Genomic DNA, 21,722 nt, shown 5'->3' with positions numbered 1-21,722 from the left:
TTTTTATTTTAAAATTTAAAAGGTATGATAATTTAGGGAAACAAAAAAAAAAAGAATCTCATGTAATCTAGCTGTAGCTACAATAGGGCATCAGTTTGTTTTAATGCATTGATAATTTTAGTACATTAGGTACATTTTAAATTTATACACATTTATACACATTTATACATTTATAATTTATACATTTATACACATCACTGTAATGTTTAAATTCTCATTTTAACATGTTCATAACACTGCAGGTATATTAGTGTATATTGAAAGTTTATTAGTATACTTGGAACTGTATTCAACTCAACTTGACTGAAAAATAACATTTGAAGAAGAGTACGAAGAGTACTGAGTTGATAATAAGATTTGACAGTGACAGACTTACCTGATAAATTTTCTTTCCACTAGCATCTAGAATGTAGGAGGTGGGCATTTTAATTGATTAATTCAAATAGCATTTGCTGAGTACTTACTAAGTGTCAAGAATTGTACTAGATGTTGGAGAGGTAGACATTAAAAAAAGAGTTCCTCTCCCACAGTGAAATAAGTGGCTAGACAGGTCTCCAAACAAATAATTGTAGTGTACTGGAATAAACACCATAATTGAAGGTTGTATGAGCTACACAGTGGAAGCAAGAACTAGAGCATTTAACTTTGTCAGGAAGGAAAGGAATTGCTTCGTTAAATTTGTGGTATTTGGGATAAATCTTGAAGAATATGTAGAACTTTGCCAGGACACAGCAGGAAATGGACATTCCAGATAGAAACCACATTAGGTGGAAAGGCATGGCATTGAAATTCAACGGCCTGTACTTGCTTTGAAGGCATATACACTAAATTTGGAATGATACAGAAAAGATTAGCATGGCTCCTGCACAAGGATGACAGGCAAATTTGTGACATGTTCCATATTTAAAAAGAAAAAGAAATACAATGGCCCTTTGAAGGAATTAGTTTGGATGGCTGAGTGGCTCAGTCTGTTAAGCCTCTGCCTTCGGCCAGGTCATGTCCCATTGGGCTCTTTGCTTAGTGGGGACCCTGCTTCTCCATCTGCCTGCTGCTCCTCCTGCTTGTGTGTGCTCTCTTTCCCTCCAACAAATAAATAAAATCCTTAAAAAAAATGAAGGAAAAAAATGAAGGAATTAGTTTTTTGTTTCTGAAAGAGTAGGGAGGATATTAGGGAATAGGGCTAGAAAATGAGAGATTTTGTGTGTCTCATTTAGGAATTTATTCTATAGTTTATTCTAATGGCCAAAGGAAAGCCATTGAGTTTTAAGCAGCAGAGTTTTGTGACAAGATTTGCATTTTCCAGAACATTCACATGCTGATAGCTTACAGTAATACAAACTCAGGAGATTATTACAAATAGTTGAAGTAGGAGATGAAAAGGTCTTGAACTCAGTAAAATGGGATTTATGAAATTAGAAGGGTTATAAGGAGGAGATAAAATCAATAGGATTAAGTGTGATAAATTGTGCAGTTATGCCCTCTATATCCATGCCCTTGGGTAGTCTCCTTCCAGACTGAATAACTCAGGTGACTTACTTAGGCCATTACAATAGTTGTAATTTAGTGGAGACTTGAAAAATGTTTGCATATTGGGACTTGCCATTTTACAGCCAACAACCCTTCTGCCACCATGTAATCGTATTAGGCTTTGCCTCCTAGAAGATGAGGAACCACATGGAGAGAGGCTCCAAGTATCCCAACCATCTCAGCCTTGCCAGTTGAGGCCCCAAATATATGTGTAAGGTCATCCTAGACCATCCAGCCTCAACTAAGATGAATCAGTTTGGAAGAATCAGCTAGTCAACCCACAGAATCACAGGAAATAATAAATACTTCCTTATCAACCTTCAAATTTGGAGCAGTTTGATTCATAACAAAAGTTAGTTCATACCCTAAGTGACCCAAGTATGTGGAGTGGGTTAGAAGTCCAAGATGAGATCTCTCTTTTGTAGCTTGGGTGGGTAGATAAATCAATTTTGTAAAGTTATGAATATTAGAAAAAGTAAATTGGTGATATTACCAAAGATAATGGGAAAAATATATATACACTTTAAGACTTTTTTAAAAGGATTTTTATTTATTTATTCACGAGAGACACAGAGAGAGAGAGGCAAAGACACAGGCAGAAGGAGAAGCAGGCTCCCCACAAGGAACCCGATGTGGCACTTAATCCCGGCCCCTGGGATCATGCTCTAAGGCCACCCAGACGTCCCTTAAGACTTTATTTTTAAGTAATCTTTACTCCCAGCACGGAACTCAAATTTACAATCTCAGGACCAAGAGTTAATGTGTGCCACCAACTGAGCCAGCCAGTGCCCTGGAAATAATTTTTTTTTTTTAAGATTTTATTTATTTATTCATGAGAGGCACAGAGAGAGAGAGAAGCTGGCTCCATGCAGGGAGCCCAATGTGGGACTCAATCCAGGGATCCCAGGATCACGCCTTGGGTCAAAGGCAGATGCTCAACCACTGAGCCACCCAGGCGTCCCTGGAAATAAATGTAAAGACCAAGTTTGGAGGGATAATAAATTCAGCTGTGGAAATAGAGTCTTAGGAGTTGAGTTCTTGGGCAGCCCTGGTGGCTCAGTGGTTTAGCGCCACCTTCAGCCTGGGGTGTGATCCTGGAGACCTGGAGGTTTTAAAATACAGAAGTAATTTCTTTAATGGATATAGGATTATTCAGGTTACATATTTCTATCTAAGTGAGCTTTGGCAATTTGTCTCTATGGATGAATTGGCATAAGGTGTGTGCAATACTCTCATATATCTGTAGTGTCTGTGATGATGTCACCCTTTCATTCCTGATTTTGGTAATTTGTGTCTTGTTTGTTTTTCTGTCAGCATGGCTAGAAGTTTATAGATTTCATTGGTATTTTTTCTTTTTCTTTAAGATTTTATTTATTTCAGAGAGAGAGCACAAAGAGGGGGATGGTGAAAGGGAGTGAGTAGAAGAACAAAGGGAGAGGGAAGGGGAGAGAATCTCACACAGACTGTGTGCTGAGCGTGGAGCCTGATCCCACAACCTTGAAATCATGACCTGAGCAAAAACTGAGTGGGATACTTAACCAACTGAGCCTCCCAGGCACTCCTTTGGTATTTTCAGTAAAATTTGGTTTCTTTTTCTTTTCTTTTTTTTTTTTTTTTTGGTATTATTTATTTTTTCTGTTGTTTCCATATTTTTAATTTTACTGTTTTCTGCTCTTATTTATTTCCCTCCTGTTTCCTCTGGATTTAATTTGCTCTTCTTTATGTGGTTTTTAAAGTTGGAAGTTTACTTATTTATTTGTTTATTTATTTGTAAGTAGGCTCCATGCCCAACATGGGGCTTGAATTCATGTCCTGAGATTGAATCTCATGCTCTACTGATTGAGTCAGCCAAGTGCCCCCTTCTTTTTTAATTTTTTAAAGTTTTATTTATTTATTCATGACAGAGGGTGGGGGGCAGAGACACAGGCAGAGGAGAGGGAGAGAAGCAGACTCCATGCAAGGGAGCCTGATGTGGGACTCGATCCCAGGTCTCCAGGATCACACCCCGGGGCCAAAGGTGGCGCCAAACTGCTGGGCCACCAGGGCTGCCCCCAAGTGCCCCTTTAAAGGCAGAAGTTTAGACCATTGATTTGGGAGCTTACTTTTTCTAATATAGGCATGTGATTTTATGCATTTCTCTCTGAGCACTGCTTTGGCTGAGTCTCATACATTTTGATATGTTGTATTTTTATTTGAGCTAAGTTTAGTATTTTTTAACTTCCCTGTGACTTTTTTTTTTTAAGATTTTATTTATTTGAGAGAGACAGCCCAAGCAGGGGGAGTGCAACAGGAAGAGGGGTGTAGTCTGCTGTTGCTGGGTAGAGTGTTCCACAAATATCTTAGGCCAAGTTGGTTGATAGTGTTGTTCAGGTCTTCTCAATCTTTGCTGACTTTCTTCTTATTCTATCCATTGCTGAGAGAAACAGTGAAGGCTCCAAGTATAACTATGAATTTGTCTGTTTATCCTTTCAAGTTTGGGCTTCATGTATTTTGAAGATCTGTTTTTAGGTCCATACACAATTAGAATTTTTATGTCTTTTTGGCAGTTTGATCCTTTTAACATTGTATAGTATCCCTCTTTATCCATGGTGATACACAGCAATTCCCACTTCTTTTGACTAGTGTTTTAATGTTATCTTTTACCATCTCTTTCTCCTAATCTATGGGTTGCTTATTTTATTTTAGTTAACTCTTTAAAAAAAACTCAATCTGACAATTTTTGCTTTTGATTGGTGTGTTTAGATCATTTACATTAATGTAATAATCGATGTGATTGGACTTCAGTTAACCTTGTATTGTTTTCTGTTTTTTCCTCTTTTTTTATTTTGCTCTTTCACCTTTTCTGCCTTTTTTGGGTTGTTTGGATATTTTTAGTTCTGTTATCTATTGGTTTTTTAGTTGTTATCTGTCTTTATAAACACTTTCATATTCTAATTTTTACCTGGTAACCACTGAGCCTAGGCGTCCTATCTTTATCCAGTTTTGCTGAGATAGAACTGGCATGTAATCATTATGGTTTGACGTGCATATAAGACTTTATTTATTCATGAGAGACACAAACAGAGAAGGCAGAGACATAGGCAGAGGTAGAAGCAGGGTCCCTGCAGGAGGCCTGATGCGGGACTTGATCCCAGGACTCCAGGATCACGACCTGAGCCAAAGGCAGATACTCAACCACTGAGCCACCCAGGTACCCTGAAGATACCGTGTTTTTTGTTTTTTGTTTTTTTTTAAATTTTTTTTATTTATTTATGATAGTCACAGAGAGAGAGAGAGAGAGAGGCAGAGACACAGGCGGAGGGAGAAGCAGGCCCCATGCACCGGGAGCCTGATGTGGGATTCGATCCGGGGTCTCCAAGATCACGCCCTGGGCCAAAGGCAGGCGCCAAACCGCTATGCCACCCAGGGATCCCGATACCGTGTTTTTAATAGTTATTTTAAGGACTATGGTATACATCACTAACTTTTCACAGTTTAAGTAAAATGTCAAAATCTTACATCCATATACATGTCTTTTTTTTCCCTCCTGTTGTGTGTCATGTTGATTATATTTCTATGTTATGAAAACTGCATCAGATGATATTATGGTTTTTGCTTGTAAGTCATAACAATTTTAAAGAACTTTAGTGAAAAAAAATACTCTTTTATATTTATCTACATATTTACATTTCTTTTGCATTTTTTTCATTCCTTAAGTTCTGTTTCCCCCTGGTATCACTTATGTTTGTCTTGAAAAATTTCTGTTCTGTTTCTATTAGGGTAAATCTGTTGGCAATATATTCTCTTAGTTTTTCTTATTCTGATAATGTCTTTATTTTACTTTCATAATGAAAGCTATTTTGATTGATAGTTTCTTTCAGCATTTTACAGATATCTCATTGTTTTTACTCTCTAAGGTTTCTAATGAGAAATCCATAGTCATTTAAGTCTTTGCTCCTCCATATGTTATGTATTATTTTCCTCTAGCTACTCTTAAGATTTTTTTTAATCTTGGTTTCCTGCAGTTTGTTTTGTTTTGTTTTGGTTAATTGAGTTATAATTGACATACAACATTATATTAGTTTCATGTGTACAAACAGTGATTCAATATTTGTATATCTAGCAGTTTTGTTATGATATCTTTGGAAGTAGTTTTCTATGAACTTATCCTGTTTGAGATTCATTGAGATTCTTGATTCTCAGCAGATTTGTAAATTTACATCTTTCACCAAACTTGTGGAGTTTTTGGTAATTATTTCTTCAAAAACGTTTGTGTATGTGCACCAAACTCTTTCTTTTATAATAGGTTGACTAATGGCTACCCAAAGATATCAAGACTTAATCCTAAAAATTAAAATGTTACTTTATTTGGAAAAACAGTCTTTGCTCATATAATTAAGTTATGGATTTTGAGTTAAGGCAATTACCCTGAATTTTTTAAGTGGGCCCTAAATGCCATCACAAGTGTCCTTTATAAGAGAGGCAAAACGAGATAATACAAAGACACTGAGTTGAAGGTAATGTGAAAATGGAGTACAGAGAGAAATGACCATAAGCTAAAAAATGCTGATAGCTGCCAGAAGCTGGAAGAGGGCAAGTCATGGATTCTCTCCTAGAGCCTCCAGGGGAATGCAGCCCTTCTGACACCTTAATTTCAGACTTCTGGCTTCCAGACCTGTGAAATATGATTTCAGTTGTTTTAAGCCACAAAGTTTGTGGTAATTTTTTAAAAAGATTTTATTTATTTATTAATGAGAGACACACAGAGAGAGACAGAGACATAGGCAGGGGGAGAAGCAGGCTTCTGGCAGGGAGCCTGATGTGGGATTCCATCCCTGGACCCTGGGATCACACCCTGTGCTGAAGGCATTCAGAAGTTCAACTGCTGAGCCACCCAGGCACCCTAGTTTGTGGTAATTTGATATAGCATCAAGAGGAAACTAATAGAAACTAACCTTTATATAGAAACTAATGTACCTTTCTGGAACTCCAATGACACAAATATTAAACCATCAGATATTGTCCCACAGGTTCCAGAGGCTGTCTTCATTTTCTTTTCAATCTTTTTTTCCTCTGTTCTTTAGACTGGAAAATTTCTATTGATATATCTTCAAGTTTTTCTATCACTTTTATCCTGTTTTTGATCGTATCTAGTGAAATTTTTTGTTTTGATATATTTCTCAGTTTAAAGTATATATTGGTGGGGTACCTGGGTGGCTCAGTTGGTTAGGTGTCTGACTCTTGGTTTCAGCTCAGGTCATGATCTCAGAGTCCTGGGATCAAGTCCTGTGAGCCCTGTGTTGGGCTTGGTGCTCAGCACAGAGTCTGTTTATCCCTCTCCCTCCCCTTCTGCTACTTCCCCCACTCCACTGCTTGCTAGCTCTCTCTCAAGTAAATAAATAAATATTTTTTAAAACATTACCAGTGGAATTTAGAAATGGTGGTAGACCCAACTCCTGTAGAGCTGACTTATTGGATATGTAGGGAAATGCAAAATAATAACATCCCTTGTTTATTGTTATCTGTAATAATCTAAAATGAAAGAAAATGTGGTTAGGCTTTGATGCCAGACCAAGCTCAGATTTTGGTTGGTCAGAGTTTTGGCCACTAGCCTCAAAGCTGCCTACAAAGGGAAAAATTATGCCAGAACAATAGAAATTACCTCTAATACTTCTGGTCACCAACAAGGTAGTCAGTGTGGGGGAAGGCAAAAACCAAGAAACTACTGAGAACAGTGGTATAGTGTGAAGGATTTGTCTCATTTTATAGATCAGTATCATCAGCTTGCTAAAGAACCCTTACAAAAATGGATTGCAAGAGTAACTAAATTAGGAGAAGTATCTTTGGTTTTAAATGCTGCTGAGTGGAAGAGTTTGTTTGGGCTAATACAGGACCTGAAGCTCACTGTTAAACATTCGCACATGACTATACATGATCCAGGCACACAGGTGGTTATTCCCAAGGGAATAGTCATCCTGATGGACTACATAAAAGGCACTGTAAATTGTGTTTATCTGGGAAAGGGGGGACTGCCTAACTCCCCCTACAATTGCCAAATGGAAACATCAGATGAAGCAGCTGATGCACTTTTTATGTAAGCAATGTGGGACTGGCTTTATGAGGGCTGGGATATTCACTTGATGAATATGCTCTTTACTCAGGTTCTGGTAGATGCTGTGATTAAGGAGGCCTCTGTTGCATGGGCATGCCATGTAACTTTACTTTTGCAAAAATCAAACAACATCATGAGAATACAATCAGATTTGCTGTCTTAGCTTCCCAGTATGGGTTTCACTGAAAACAAATCATTAAAGTGATTAACAAGAAAATGGGGGAAAGATAGGTGAGTTAGGGGACTCATCTCAGCAGCGTGGAAGTCTTTAGAGAGTGGTGGACATTGATGGTGTTGAAACAAAGATATTGATACGGCATCATCAAAGTAGGGCAGACTACTGGGTCTCCCTGCTAGATCTTCAATGTTGAAAGGCCCCAAACAAGTCTGCTCTATTGACCTCAGTTTGGAGGAATTTTAAAAGCCAGAAGGTATAGATTACAATCTATAGAAAAAAATCTACCCAGAATTGCTTGGAGTGATGGCTAGGTGTATTAATCAAGGTAAAGATTTACCAAGGGGCCAGAGTATTCTGGCATGACACCTGAGGCAATATGAACATGTGTGGATAGAATGATCAGGAGGTAGAGAAATTTCTGGTACTCTTTTGAAACAAAGCTCCAGGGGCACCTGGGTGGCACAGTACTTGAGGATCTGCCTTTAGCTCAGGTCATGATCTTCGGGTCCTGGGATCGAGTCCCTAATCAGGCTCTCCAGAAGGAGCCTGCTTTTCTCTCTGCCTATGTCTCTGACTTTCTCTCTGTGCCTCTGATGAATAAATTAAAAAGAAAAAGAAAAAGAAACAGATGCACTGTGGCATGGAAACCTGTTTATGAAGCCCTAACTTGGACTACAACCAGAATGAGAGAAAATAGAAATGTAAGAGTTGATGTGATTATAAAAATTATATTGTTTAAACTAAACAGGCATTAAGGAAAGAAATTGTCTCTTTTAGCTGAAAATTTTTTTAAGATTTTGTTTATGTGAGAGAGAGTGAGCAAGAGAGAAAGCATTAGCAGAGGGAGAGAGAGCAGCAGACTCCCCACTGAGCCAGGAGCCCACAGTGGGGCTTGATCCCAGGGTCCTGGGATTGTGACCTGAGCTGAAGGCAGATGCTTAACCAACTGAGCCACCCAGGTGCCCTATCTGAGTGTCTTATAGGAATGAATATTATGTTTGACTGGGGAACACTTTCTGTAGTTAGTTTTATAAAACTAGGACCCATTGATGGAGTCCTAATGGAAGCTATAGCTAAGAATGTAAAGGCTGATAAAATTAAGGAGAAAGTTTGGAGGAGAATTAGTATGTTGCAACAGGCTTTATGTGAAGTGGTTATATCTCTTTTACCTGATTGCATTATGGGGATGAACATCATATCTGATTGGGGAACATTTCACCTACCTATAATTGTAAAATAGAAGGCATGTAAATCTGCCCTTCAAGCAATATTAACTGGACATGCTAAGTGGGAATCAATAAGATTATGTGAATCCAAACAATATAGAGTAGAACCTAGAGTGCTGATATGGACAAATTCTTTGTTTTTTGTTTTGTTTTTGTTTTTAAGATTTTATTTATTTATTTGAGAGAGACTGAAAGAGAGTGACAGAGCACACAAGCAGGGGGAATGGGAGAGGGAGAAACAGGCTCCCCCCTGAACAGGGAGCCTGATGTGGGACTCTATCCTAGGACCTTGGGATCATGACCCAAGCCAAAAGGCAGACATTTACCTGACTGAACCACACCTCACAGGCTCACCCCTCAGCAAATTCTTCGTGCTATGACTGTATGTGGAACATACACTGGGGTTTATCACAAAAGCCTGGGAGCACCTCTCAGCATTGACTGCTGAGACTTTGGTCCAGAGAATTCCCATTTGAAGGGCAATTACTAGGTTGCTATCAAACACTAATTAAAACTTCCCTTGTGATTGAAGGACATAAAATCTTGAAACCTAAAATGCCTTTGATGTCTTGGATGATGCTGGAAAAACACTGTAATTTTGCATCTTATGCAGTTCATTACAGAGTTTGGGGAAAACCAATAAATACTTTCTCTATGAAAGCAATTAAAATAAGTGGGAAAATGATTATTAATAGTATAGGTTCATTCTATCCTTTGATTCAGAACTTTACTCAGAGCTAAATATTTTGAATTTGGAAACTTTTCTCATTAATGGGGAGGGCAGTGCCCAGAACAGTTCCCTAATAAAATGGAAATGATTTATACAGGGTCATGCTACCTATGGAATGCAAGGATGATGTACTTACAAGTAGGGAGCCTTTTTGCAAACACTAGCCCTGATTTTGAAACTGTGTGAGGAACCTCCAGATTCTGTCATCACTTGGACATTTCTCAACTGACCAACAAATATCTCCTTGGTTCTTGGATGGCAAGTTGTAAGGTAAATAGACAAAATCCTGTTTGGAATACCACCATTCTGATCAGAGAAGGTAAAAATCAGCTAGGTGGGCTGAATTGCATACTGTTTTCTTAGCAGCGATGGAAGAATTGAGCAATGAATGGTAATAATCCCTAGGTTTCATTTTTTACTAACTCATGGACCATGGCCAATAAAGAGCAGTGGAATCCTGGCCTATTAAAGGGGTGCCTGTATGGGGCACAGCTCTGTAGAAATTTGAGGAGCACATTGAGCTAGGAGATATCAATGCCCATTAGAAAAAAAAAACCCTTTCTGGACATTTTAAATATTATTTTGTGATACTCTGGTTCCTATTAAAATTCTCTGAAGAATGTTGATTTTTATTGCTGTCTTCAGCAGTCACTATCTCAGTTGAATCGAGACTTCAGGGTCTATCTTGACTTTTTTTCCCTTATGGTTCCCTTTTTTTTTTATTAATTAATTTATTTATTTATGATAGTCAAACACACACAGAGAGGGAGAGAGAGAGAGAGAGGCAGAGACATAGGCAGAGGGAGAAGCAGGCTCCATGCACTGGGAGCCCGAGGTGGGATTCGATCCTGGGTCTCCAGGATCGCGCCCTGGGCCAAAGGCAGGGGCTAAACCGCTGAGCCACCCAGGGATCTCTGTTCTGTGTTCTTTAAATCTTTCCTACATCTTTGCTACTTAGAGTTGGTCTCGGACTCATGCTTTGCTTTATACTGTCATTCAGTTCTCAAGGATTTTACTATACTGTTGTGCGGTGTTCTGTGTATGTGTACCTCAGAAACGAGCCCTGGATATATGCTGAATTGTACACAGAACTCAGAGAACCCTTCTCTAGCTCTTTCCTCTCTGGGATTCTCTTCATCTTCCTGCCTCTGTCCTCTAGCTAGAATGATGGGGTTTCTCTAGGAGTTTTAGTTGCCCATGCCATAGCAAGAGAAAAGAGAGAAGGGAAAAATGAGATTTCTCCCTCACAATTCTTTAATACCTAGGGACCCATTTTTTCAGTTTCTCTGTCTACAAAGACAGGGTTTCTCTAGTAGTTTTAGCTGCCTGTGTTGCCACTGCCACAGCTTCCCCGGGCACCCACCCTCCTATAAAATTCTCTCCTTATTCCCCCCCCCCAACAAAAATGAAACTCTCTCATGTATGAATCCCTTTTCCTATTTGAGTCTTCTCCCCAATACCTCTTTTGTTTACTTTTCCCTAGTGTTTAGGTAGTGACTTTTGTATTTCATCCAGACTGTTTAGTTATAATGAGCAGTGGAGATAGGCTTTAGTGGACTATTCCTTGCCTGGCACTAGAATCTCTGAATACTTATTTCTTAAATTAGCTGTTTAAAGTCTGTCCTCCACTATACTCAATGTCAGTAGGGACTGTTTGGATTTTTATTACAGTATCCCTATGACTAATACAGTTCTTGGCATATACTAAGAACCCAATAAATATTTTGGGAATATATGAATGAATGGACATTTTTCAGATCTCATTTTACTTGACATTTTTGTTGCATTTTACACTATGGATTGTTCTCACCTGGAATCTTTTGCCCCTAGGCTTCCATATTACTAAAGTCTGCTGGTTCTCCACTTCTCTAACCTTCCTTTATAGATAAGTTTCCATTTTTAAAAAAATTTAATTTATTTAAAGAGTGTGAATGGGAGGGAGAGGGAGAGAGAATCTGAAGCAAACTCTGTGCTGAGCTTGGAGCTGGATGTAGGACTCAGTCTCATAACCTTGAAATCATGACCTGAGCCAAAACCAAGAGTTGGACACTCAGCTGACAGAGCCACTCAGGTGCCTCAAGTTACTGTATCTTTATGAACATTATAGCTTCAGAAATTACTTTTGAAAAGGAGATACCTACATAGTTCATGTAGGCACACGTAAATTCTTAGTAGTAAATGCTAAGTCACCATTTCATCATTCTAGAACAAAGTAGATATTTGTTAACTGCATAGTGGCACTCTTTTGCTGTTCTCTTATTACCTGTTATTAGGTCCTCTGTAACTCTTCCCCCCCCTCCCCCCCGGCTTAGCTAGTTTATTATTTTCTATACACAGTTGCTAGAAAATAATTTTTTCTTTTCTTTTCAAATTTTATCCACTTATTTGACAGAGAGAAAGAGAGAGAGAACACACAAGCAGAGGGAGCAGCAGGTAGAAGGAGAGGGAAAAGCAGGCTCCCTGCTGAGCAGGGAGCCAGGCACAGGGCTTGATCCCAGAACCCTGGGATCATGACCCAAGCAGAAGGCAGATGCTCAACCAACTGAGCCACACAGGTGCCTCTATAATATAATTTTCAAAAATTTAAAAACATGACTCTTACTAAAAAATAATAGGAAAATATTTCAAATACTTTCTTCAACTCGTTAGTTATGAGAACATATACTAAGACTGGTTCAAAGAAAAATTCAAGGAACAGAAAATTTATGTATTCAAAGGAATTTTGAAACAGATTGTCAAAAGATGCAAATTTCTGAATGGTAAGAGACCTAGTATTTTGGGTTATATTTTCCAGATGGATAGCAGTTAAATCTCTACCAGGAGATTTGTATTTATATGACAAAGGACAGGAATCATTTACATTGCTCTCCAATAGGAAGAGCAATTGCTTTGTTATCAATTACCTGCAAGTTAACCACTACCACTATTATGTTGCAAAATAGCCTACTCAATAGAAAGTCAAATTAAGATGCATATCCCTACATAATTCCCAGAGGGTCTGCTGAATTATATCTTATATTTTATTGGAATAATCTCAGTAATCTCTTATGCCTATTTACAAAGTTTGAATGTTTTTTCTTAATGCTCTTTTGCCTGACAAGAAAACTTTACTTTTGGTTTTCTGTAGTACCTGTCCCCCGTCCTTCATAGAATGTTTATCCCTCTCTTTGTGCCCAGTTATTTCTCTTAACTTCCATTATATCTTGGCCCCAGCTTGCTTCCTTTGAACACCAAGTTTTTATTTTCCTTCTTTCACTCTTATGAGATGTGGCTGATCTGCAGTTCGCTTTCTTTTTTTTTTTTTTTTTAATTTTTTTTTATTTTATTTATTTATGATAGTCATACAGAGAGAAAGAGAGAGAGGCAGAGACACAGGCAGAGGGAGAAGCAGGCTCCATGCGCCGGGAGCCTGATGTGGGATTCGATCCCGGGTCTCCAGGATCGCGCCCTGGGCCAAAGGCAGGCGCCAAACCGCTGTGCCACCCAGGGATCCCATGCAGTTCGCTTTCAAAACATTTGGAGAGTAATTTGAGGTGTTTTTTATTTTATGGTATAGCAAGATGGTATTATTTTTATTAAAAATGGTCTTTATTGGTTTGGCATATGTATATTCTCAGTTTTACTTTAAGCTCTGGTATAAATTACAAATCATGGGTTTTTTTGGTATAGAAATTGTATCCACTGGGGTGGATATACCTGGGTGGCTTTGTTGGTTAAGCATCTGACTTCAGCTCAGATCATCATCTTAGGGCCTTAGGTTCTGGCCGCGAGTCATATTCCTCACTCAGTGAGGAGTCTGCTTGTCTCTCTCCCCCTTCCTCTATCCCTGTCCCTGCTCATGTTCTCTCTTTCAAATAAATAAATAAAATCTTTAAAAAAAAAAAAAAAAGAAATTGTAGGGCAGCCCGGGTGGCTCAGCGGTTTAGTGCTGCCCAGGGTGTGATCCTGGAGTCCAGGGATCGAGACCCACGTTGGGCTCCCTGCGTGGAGCCTGCTTCTCCCTCTGCCTGTGTCTCCACCTCTCTCTGTGTGTGCGTCTCTCATGAATAAATAAAATCTTTAAAAAAAAAAGAAATTGTATTCATTAATTCAGGGATAGTAAATACATAGTACTTGGGCTATCACTTTACCTACCCATACCTATGGCAGCTATTGACCATTGATATCAAATTCATTTTTGTTCATCCTGAACTCAGTCTCAGATTATTACTTCACACAGAAAAGCAGCTATTCACTGTTAATCAGTTGAAATTAACACAAAGTGATTTTTTAAAAAAGTTTCTATTTATTTATTCATGAGAGACAGAGAGAGAGGCAGAGACACAGGCAGAGGGAGAAACAGGTTCCATGCAGGAAGCCCAATGCAGAACTCCATCCTGGGTCTCCAGGATCATGCCCTGGGCTGAAGGTGGCGCTAAACCGCTGAACCAACCGGGCTGCCCCGGTGAATATGTTTTAAATGAATGCTTTTAGGAAAAATATCACAGAGCAGCCTGGTTCTACAGTTGGCATATAGGCAGGCAATCTTTGTCTCTCTCTCAAAAATGCCTTTGGGAATTGTTTTTAGGTAATTAGTTGAATGAAGTCAAGTATAATCTTAAAAGGTATGTTTTCCTTAATGCAAATCAAAACCACAGTAAAGTATCAGTCAGAATGGCTACAATCAAAAAGAAAAGATATGGGATGCCTGCGTGGCTCAGCGGTTGAGCATCTGCCTTTGGCTCAGGGCGTGATCCTGGAGTTCCAGGATCAAGTCCCACATTGGGCTCCCTGCATGGAGCCTGCTTCTTTCTCTGCCTATGTCTCTGCCTCTCTTTTTCTGTGTCTATCATGAATAAATAAATAAATAATATTTTTTTTTAAAAAAAGAAAAGATATGGGACACCTGGGTGACTCAGTGTTTGAGCTTCTGCCTTCAGCTTAAGTCGTGATCCCAGGGTCCTGGGACGAGTCCCGCATTAGGCTCCCTGTGAGGAGCCTGCTTCTCCCTCTGCCTTTGTCTCTGCCTCTCTATCTCTGTCTCATGAGTAAATAAATAATATCTTAAAAAAAAAAAGAAAAGATACAACAAATGTTGGTGAGGAAGTGGAAAAAACAAAATACCTGTACACTATTGGGAATGTAAATTGATGTAGCGACTGTGGAAAACTATGAAGGTTCTTCAAAAAATTAAAAATAGAAATACCATGTGATCCAGTAATTCCAATACCCAAAGAAAGCAAAAACAGTAATTCAAAAAGATATATGCGTCCCTATATTTATTGCAGCATTATTTAAAAAACCCAGGATCTATAAGCAACCCAGGTGTCCGTTAATAGATGAATCAATAAAGAGGATGTGTATATATACAATGGAATATTATTCAGCTAAAGAAGAATGAGATATTGCTATTTCTGGTAACATGGATAGACTTTGAGGGTATTATGATAAGTGAAATAAGTCAGGCAGGGTCACCTGCATGGCTCAGTAGTTGAGCATCTGCCTTTGGCTCAGGTCATGATCCCGGGGTTCTGGGATTGAGTCCCACATCAGGCTTCTTGCAGGAAACCTGCTTCTCCCTCTGCAAATGTCTTCTGCCTCTCTCTCTGTGTCTCTCATGAAGAAATAAACAAAATCTTAAAAAAGTCAGAAAAAAGACAAATATCATGATTTATCTTATATTTGGAATATAAAAAACAAAACAAACAAAAAACAGAGTCAGACGTATAACTAAATACAGACAACAAACTGTTGTTTGCCAGAGAGGAGGTCAGTAGATGGGTAGGGCAAAATAGTTGAGGGGGAATTGAAGATACAGGCTTCAAGTTATGGAATGAATGGATCACAGTGATAAAATGTATAGGATAGGGAATATGGTCAATGGTATTGTAAAAGTGTTGGGGATGACAGATTATAGCTACATTTGTGAGCATAGCATAAAAAGTATAGGGTTATCAGATTACTATGTGGTACACCTGAAACTAATGTTAACATTGTATTTCAACCATACTTCAACTAAAAAAAATAGAGATAACTTTAAAAAAATGAAGTATACTTTCCTTTTTTTAGCTAAAAATCCAAATTACCAAAGTAGATACAGTTTTTTTTTTTTCTTTTAGTAGATACAGTTTTATATAAAAACTTATTTCTGTCATGTGGTTCACTGGTTAACCATCTGGAATATAAAGACATGGATTTATTAACCTAATTTCAATTTTTTTTTTGCAACTTCACACCTTTTACTTATGCTGTTTGTACTTGTGCTTTGTCTTGAAAATACCTTCTCCTTCTGCCCCAACAATGCATTGGTGAGAAGGGAGCAAAAAATAAGACATCCCTCCTTATTAAACATGGACACGTTATACAGGCCCACCTGGTGAAGGCTAGGAGGAGTCTTGGGACATTCTCAGATTCCTGTTCAGGAGCAGGGTGGGTTATTGGAGTGGCATCACATGTGAGAGGGGTATCTCCAGGACAGCCACTCTAGTCCTCGCTATTGGTCCTTGGGTTTCCTGGTTCTCCATGCCTTCCTGGCACTACCACCCTCAGTGACATCTCCAGTGTATTTTTTTTAAAAGATTTTATTTATTTATTCATGAGAGACAGAGAGAGAGAGGCAGAGACACAGGCATAGGGAGAAGCAGGCTCCATGCAGGGATCCCAGCATGGGACTCCATTCTGGGTCTCCAGGATCACTTCCTGGGCTGGAGGTGGCACTAAACCACTGAGCCACCGGGGCTCCCCTTCTACAGTGTTTTTTTTTTTTTTTTTTTAAGATTTATCTATTTATTTGAGAAAGAGAACAGGAGTGGGGGAAGAGGCAGAGGAAGAAAATATCAAGCAGACTCCCTGCTGAGCACAGAGCAGGCTTGATCTCATAACCCATGAGATCCTTACCTGAGCTGAAACCAAGAGTCCAATGCCTAACCAACTGAGCCACCCAGGTGCCCCTCCAGTGTATCTTTTTTTAATGTATTTACATTTGATCCCAAAGTAATGTGCTTTAGATTGAAAAACGGTTTGATTTCCATAACCTAAAGAGTTTTGTCATAGATCAAAGAAGGTTCAAAATCAGAAATTTGTTACCTCCTTTCTTGTGTAAAAGAACTTTACAATAACTTTCAGATGTATCATAAGTCCAAAAAAAGAACTTGGTGTTTTGTAGAGGGAAGTTCAGGAGATGTGAAGGATCTATTGGCTTGTTTAATGTTCTCAGTGCCCTTGATATATACATAGAATAATTATTAAAAACATGGACTAGGGGGATGCCTGGGTTGCTCAGTGGTTGAGTGTCTACCTTTGGTTCAGGTCGTGATCCCGGGGTCAAAGGATGGAGTCCTACATCAGGCTCCCCACAGAGAGCTGCTCCTTCTGCTTATGTCTCTGCCTCTTTCTCTGTGTCTCTCATGAATAAATAAATAAAATCTTAAAAAAAAATGGACTAGGGACCCCTAGGTGGTTCCATGGTTGAGCATCTGCCTTTGGCTCAGGTCATGATCCCAGAGTCCTGGGATCAAGTCCTGTGTCAGGCTCCCCGCAAGGAGCCTGCTTTTCCCTCTGCCTTTCTCTCTGTGTTTCTCATAAATAAATAAATAAAATTTTTTAAAAATAAAAATAAAAACATGAACTATGGTGCCAAATTCCTTGGATTCGGCTTGGGCAAAAGCTTAACTTTGCTGTTTCAGTTCCCTCATCTTTTTTTTCTTTTCTTTTCTTTTTTTTTTTAGTTCCCTCATCTTTTTAAAAAAAATATTTTATTTAAATTCAGTTTGCCAATATATAGTATAACACCCAATGCTTATCTCATCATGTGCCCTCCTTAGTGTCGGTCACTCAATTAGTGACCATCCCCCCACCCACCTCTCTTTCTACAACCCTTTGTTTGTTTTCCAGAGTTAGGAGTCTCTTATGGTTTGAATTTCCTCATCCTAATGTAGTTAGCGTGAGAAATTTTTATTTATTTATATAATTGTGAGCAACACACACATTCATATACACATACACATATATATATGCCAACATATATATACAACATACTCTCTTATTTGTGGCATTTAGAACAATCTAAAAACATGGTAAGTGGTGTACACCTTAGTTATTATTTATCTTTACAAATTAAACTTAATACCATTCCTCAAATGCTTACCAGTACCACATCTTTCTCCTGAAAGTATTAAAATTTATTTTAGACGTTCATATCATAGTTACATGATTCTTTTGTTTCTTTTTGTAAATAGGTTTTTTGAGTGAGCTGTTTGCACAAGAAAAGAAACTCTTAATTTGTTTAGATCCAGAAAGAATAGATCAATTTGAAATAGTCCTCATAAGTGGCTATAAGAGGCAACAAGTGCTAAGAAATATGAATTTATGAACACAGCCACATGGTTTTTTCCCTTACAGTTTGATTTAAATTTAATATCCTCCCACAATGGAAAATGATTTACAATAAAGAGATGAACTGGAAGGAATAGGAAAATGGAAACAAGATGTCATTTCTTTTACTATCCAACAGATTTACCATCTGTTTTAAAATGTTTGACCATCTACAGTAAATGAAACAAAATGCTTTTTAAAAATAATGTAATACTTTAAACTATTTTTACTACCAAACTCTCCCACCCTTATGAACATATTCATTTTACTAAGTAAAGGTTTATTTAAGCTCCGCTTACATCTATGTTGTTTTTAGCTCATTTCCTTTTTTAAAAAAGCAATTGGTGAGTTTATTTCCCAGTTTAGCTGTTATAATAAAATATAAAAGGCATTTCTGTTTTGGCCTCTACTATAGCATTATCGAAAGCTATGAAAGTCACAGCAAGATATAGGACAGCATAAAATTAGAAGCTGCTGGTGTTTCTTTAGCAGCAGTTACTGCACTTGGAGTTTTCCCCCTTCTTGCTACCAGCCCAAATCTGAGAGTCACCCCTGTGTACCAGACAATAAACCCTAAGTGTGTTTTTTTAATCTTTTCAAATTACACTTCAAGTTTTTTCTTATTCATCTTCATTCATAAAAATGGCTAAGTAGTGATAGTAGAGATTAGGAGAAATGTAAAGAAATGGATTTAATTTTTCCTCATATAAAAATTAATTTTTATTCATTCAAACTAATTTTTTAAGTAACAGCTTTATTGAGATATTATCCACACAGCATAAAATTTTACCCTTTTGAAGTATACAGTTTAGTGGGTTTTTATCCACAGAGTTAGTTGTATAACCATCATAAATTATAAATTTAGAACATTTTCTTCACTTCATAACGAAACTCAGTATTCATTAATCGTTACGCCTCATTTCCCCATCCTCCTAACCACTAATGACCATTAATCTGCTTTCTGGCTCTTTGGATTTGCCTATTCTAGACATTTCATATAAATGGAATAATTCACTATGTAGAGTTCTGTGACTGGTGTCTTGAACTTAGAAGGGTGTTTTCAAGGTTTATCCATGTTGAAGCATGTATCAAGAATTCATTTCTTTTTATTGCTCAGTAATATTCCATTGCATGGATATGACGTTTGTTTATTCATTCACCAGCTGATGAACATTTAAATTGTTTCCCACTTGTTGACAATGTTAAGACAATGCTTCTTTTAACATTCATGTATAAGACAAGGTTTTATTTTTATTTTTTATTTTTTTATTTTTTAAAATTTTTTTTATTTATTTATGATAGTCACACAGAGAGAGAGAGAGAGAGAGGCAGAGACACAGGCAGAGGGAGAAGCAGGCTCCATGCACCGGGAGCCTGACGTGGGATTCGATCCCGGGTCTCCAGGATCGCGCCCTGGGCCAAAGGCAGGCGCCAAACCGCTGCACCACCCAGGGATCCCTAAGACAAGGTTTTTAAAAAGATTTTATTTATTTATTTGAGAGAGAGTGAGTGAGTGGCAATGGGCAGGGTTGGGGAGGAGCAGAGGCCAAGGGAGAAGCAGACTCCTCACTGAGCAGGGAGCCCGGTGTGGGGCTCAATCCCAGGAACCAAAGGCAGATGCTTAACCAACTGAGCCACCCAGGCGCCTCAAATTTGTTTGTATTTTAATTTTATTTTTAAGTAATTTCTACACCCAACTTGACACTTGAAATTACAGCCCCAAGAACAAGAGTCACATGCTCCATTGACTGAGATAACAAGGCGCCCCATGTATAAATTTTTATATGGGCATATGTTTTCATTTTTCTTGAGTATATACATAGGAGTAGAATTGCTGGGTCCTGTGGTAACTCTATGTTTAACCTTTTGAGGAACTGCCAGCCTATCTTCCAAAGTGCCTATACCATTTTACATACCTACAGCAGTGTGTGACGATTCTAATTTCTTCACATCTTCTCCAACACTTGTCATTTGTCTTTTTGATTGTAGCCATCCTAATGGGTAGAAAGTGGCATTTCATTGTGGTTTTGATTTGCATTTCCCTGATGGCTAATGATGTTGAGCATTTCTTCATGTGCTTATTGTCCATTTGTATGTCTTCTTTGGAGAAATATCTTTTCAGGTGCTTTTTAAAGTTTTTTGAATGAGTTTTTTGAAAAATGAAGAAACATTTAAAACCTATTGAAATAGGTTCTAGTTCAATTTGTTACTATAAATTGTCATAGCTGGTTTACTGAAAACAGACATTTAAAATTGGTGTACCTCAATGTTTTGCAGAAAAATGGATGAAGGATAAACTGTTTAGACTTAGCCCACTTAGCAGGATGGCCCACTTGTACTTCTGTGTTCCTGGAGCCATGGTGATGATGACACACATCCTGGTGGCATGCTGAGTGTGTTGGTTTAGCCTTATCCCCGTTATACTAGAGTAAAATGGGTGTCAGGCTGTCACCAATAACACACATTTTTTAAAAGAAATCTTTACCAAGGGACTCTTTATAAAACCTTCTGAACCATGACTTGGAGCCAGCAGAGTAGTCTGTGGCTGTGGACTTCAGCATAACCATCAACATTACTGTTCAAGAAATTACAATTTACATCCATTCAAAGTTGTGAATGCTAGTTTTTTCCCCAGTAAAAAGGCCATTAACTTTTAAAAATTGGGATTTTTGTCTTTTTCTTCTTCTTTAAAGATTTTATTATTCATGAGAGACACAGGGAGAGAGAGAGAGAGAGGCAGAGACATAGGCAGAGGGAGAAGTAGGCTCCCCGTGGGGAGCCTGATATAGGACTCGATCTGGGCACTCTGGGATGGTGCCCAGAGCCAAAGACAAACACTCCACCACTGAGCCACCCAGGTGTCCTGGGGTTTTTGTCTTCTTAATGGGTTTGACCCTATATGTTCTAGATACAACTTCTATATCAGATAAGTGATTTGCAAATATTTTCTCCCATTTTGTGGGTTGTCTTTAACTTTTTTTTTTAAAGATTTTATTTATTTATTCATGAGAGACACAGAGAGAGAGAGGTAGACACATAGGCACAGGGAGAAGCAGGCCCCATGCAGGAAGCCCGATGTGGGACTCAATCCCGATCCCAGGACTCCAGGATCACACCCTGAGCCAAAGGGAGACGCACAGCCGCTGAGCCACCCAGGCATCCCTGTCTTTTACTTTCTTTTTTTTTTTAAGATTTTATTTTTATTTATTCATGAAAGACACAGAGATAAAGAGAGGCAGAGACACAGGCATAGGGAGAAGCAGGCTCCATGCAGGGAGCCCGACGTGGGACTCGATTCCGGGACTCTGGGATCACGCCCTGGGCTGAAGGCAGACGCTAAACCTCTGAGTCACCCAGGCATCCCTGTCTTTTACTTTCTTTTTTTTCTTTTTTTAAAAATTTTTTATACATTTTTTAAAGATTTTATTTATTTATTCATGATAGAGAGAGAGAGAGGCAGAAGGAGAAGCAGGCTCCATGCAGGGAGCCTGATGCAGGATTCGATCCCGGGTCTCCAGGATCACGCCCTGGGCTGAAGGCAGGCGCCAAACTGCTGAGCCACCCAGGCCACCCTGTCTTTTACTTTCTTGATGATATTTTTGAAACACTAAAATTTCT

General features: G+C 38.5%; 1 non-coding gene and 1 pseudogene across 1 annotated transcript; both read left to right on the top strand.

The window, feature by feature from the left end:
• Positions 1-21,722, top strand: part of LOC121472887 — a 43,732-nt pseudogene that overhangs the window by 1,789 nt on the left and 20,221 nt on the right.
• LOC121474289 lies at positions 805-907 on the top strand. The gene has a single exon (XR_005983310.1). It is a non-coding gene; the product is annotated as a U6 spliceosomal RNA (small nuclear RNA).

Source organism: Vulpes lagopus, chromosome 12 (assembly GCF_018345385.1).
Source record: "Vulpes lagopus strain Blue_001 chromosome 12, ASM1834538v1, whole genome shotgun sequence".
NCBI lineage: Eukaryota > Metazoa > Chordata > Mammalia > Carnivora > Canidae > Vulpes > Vulpes lagopus.
This window is presented reverse-complemented; position numbering and strand designations above follow the sequence as displayed.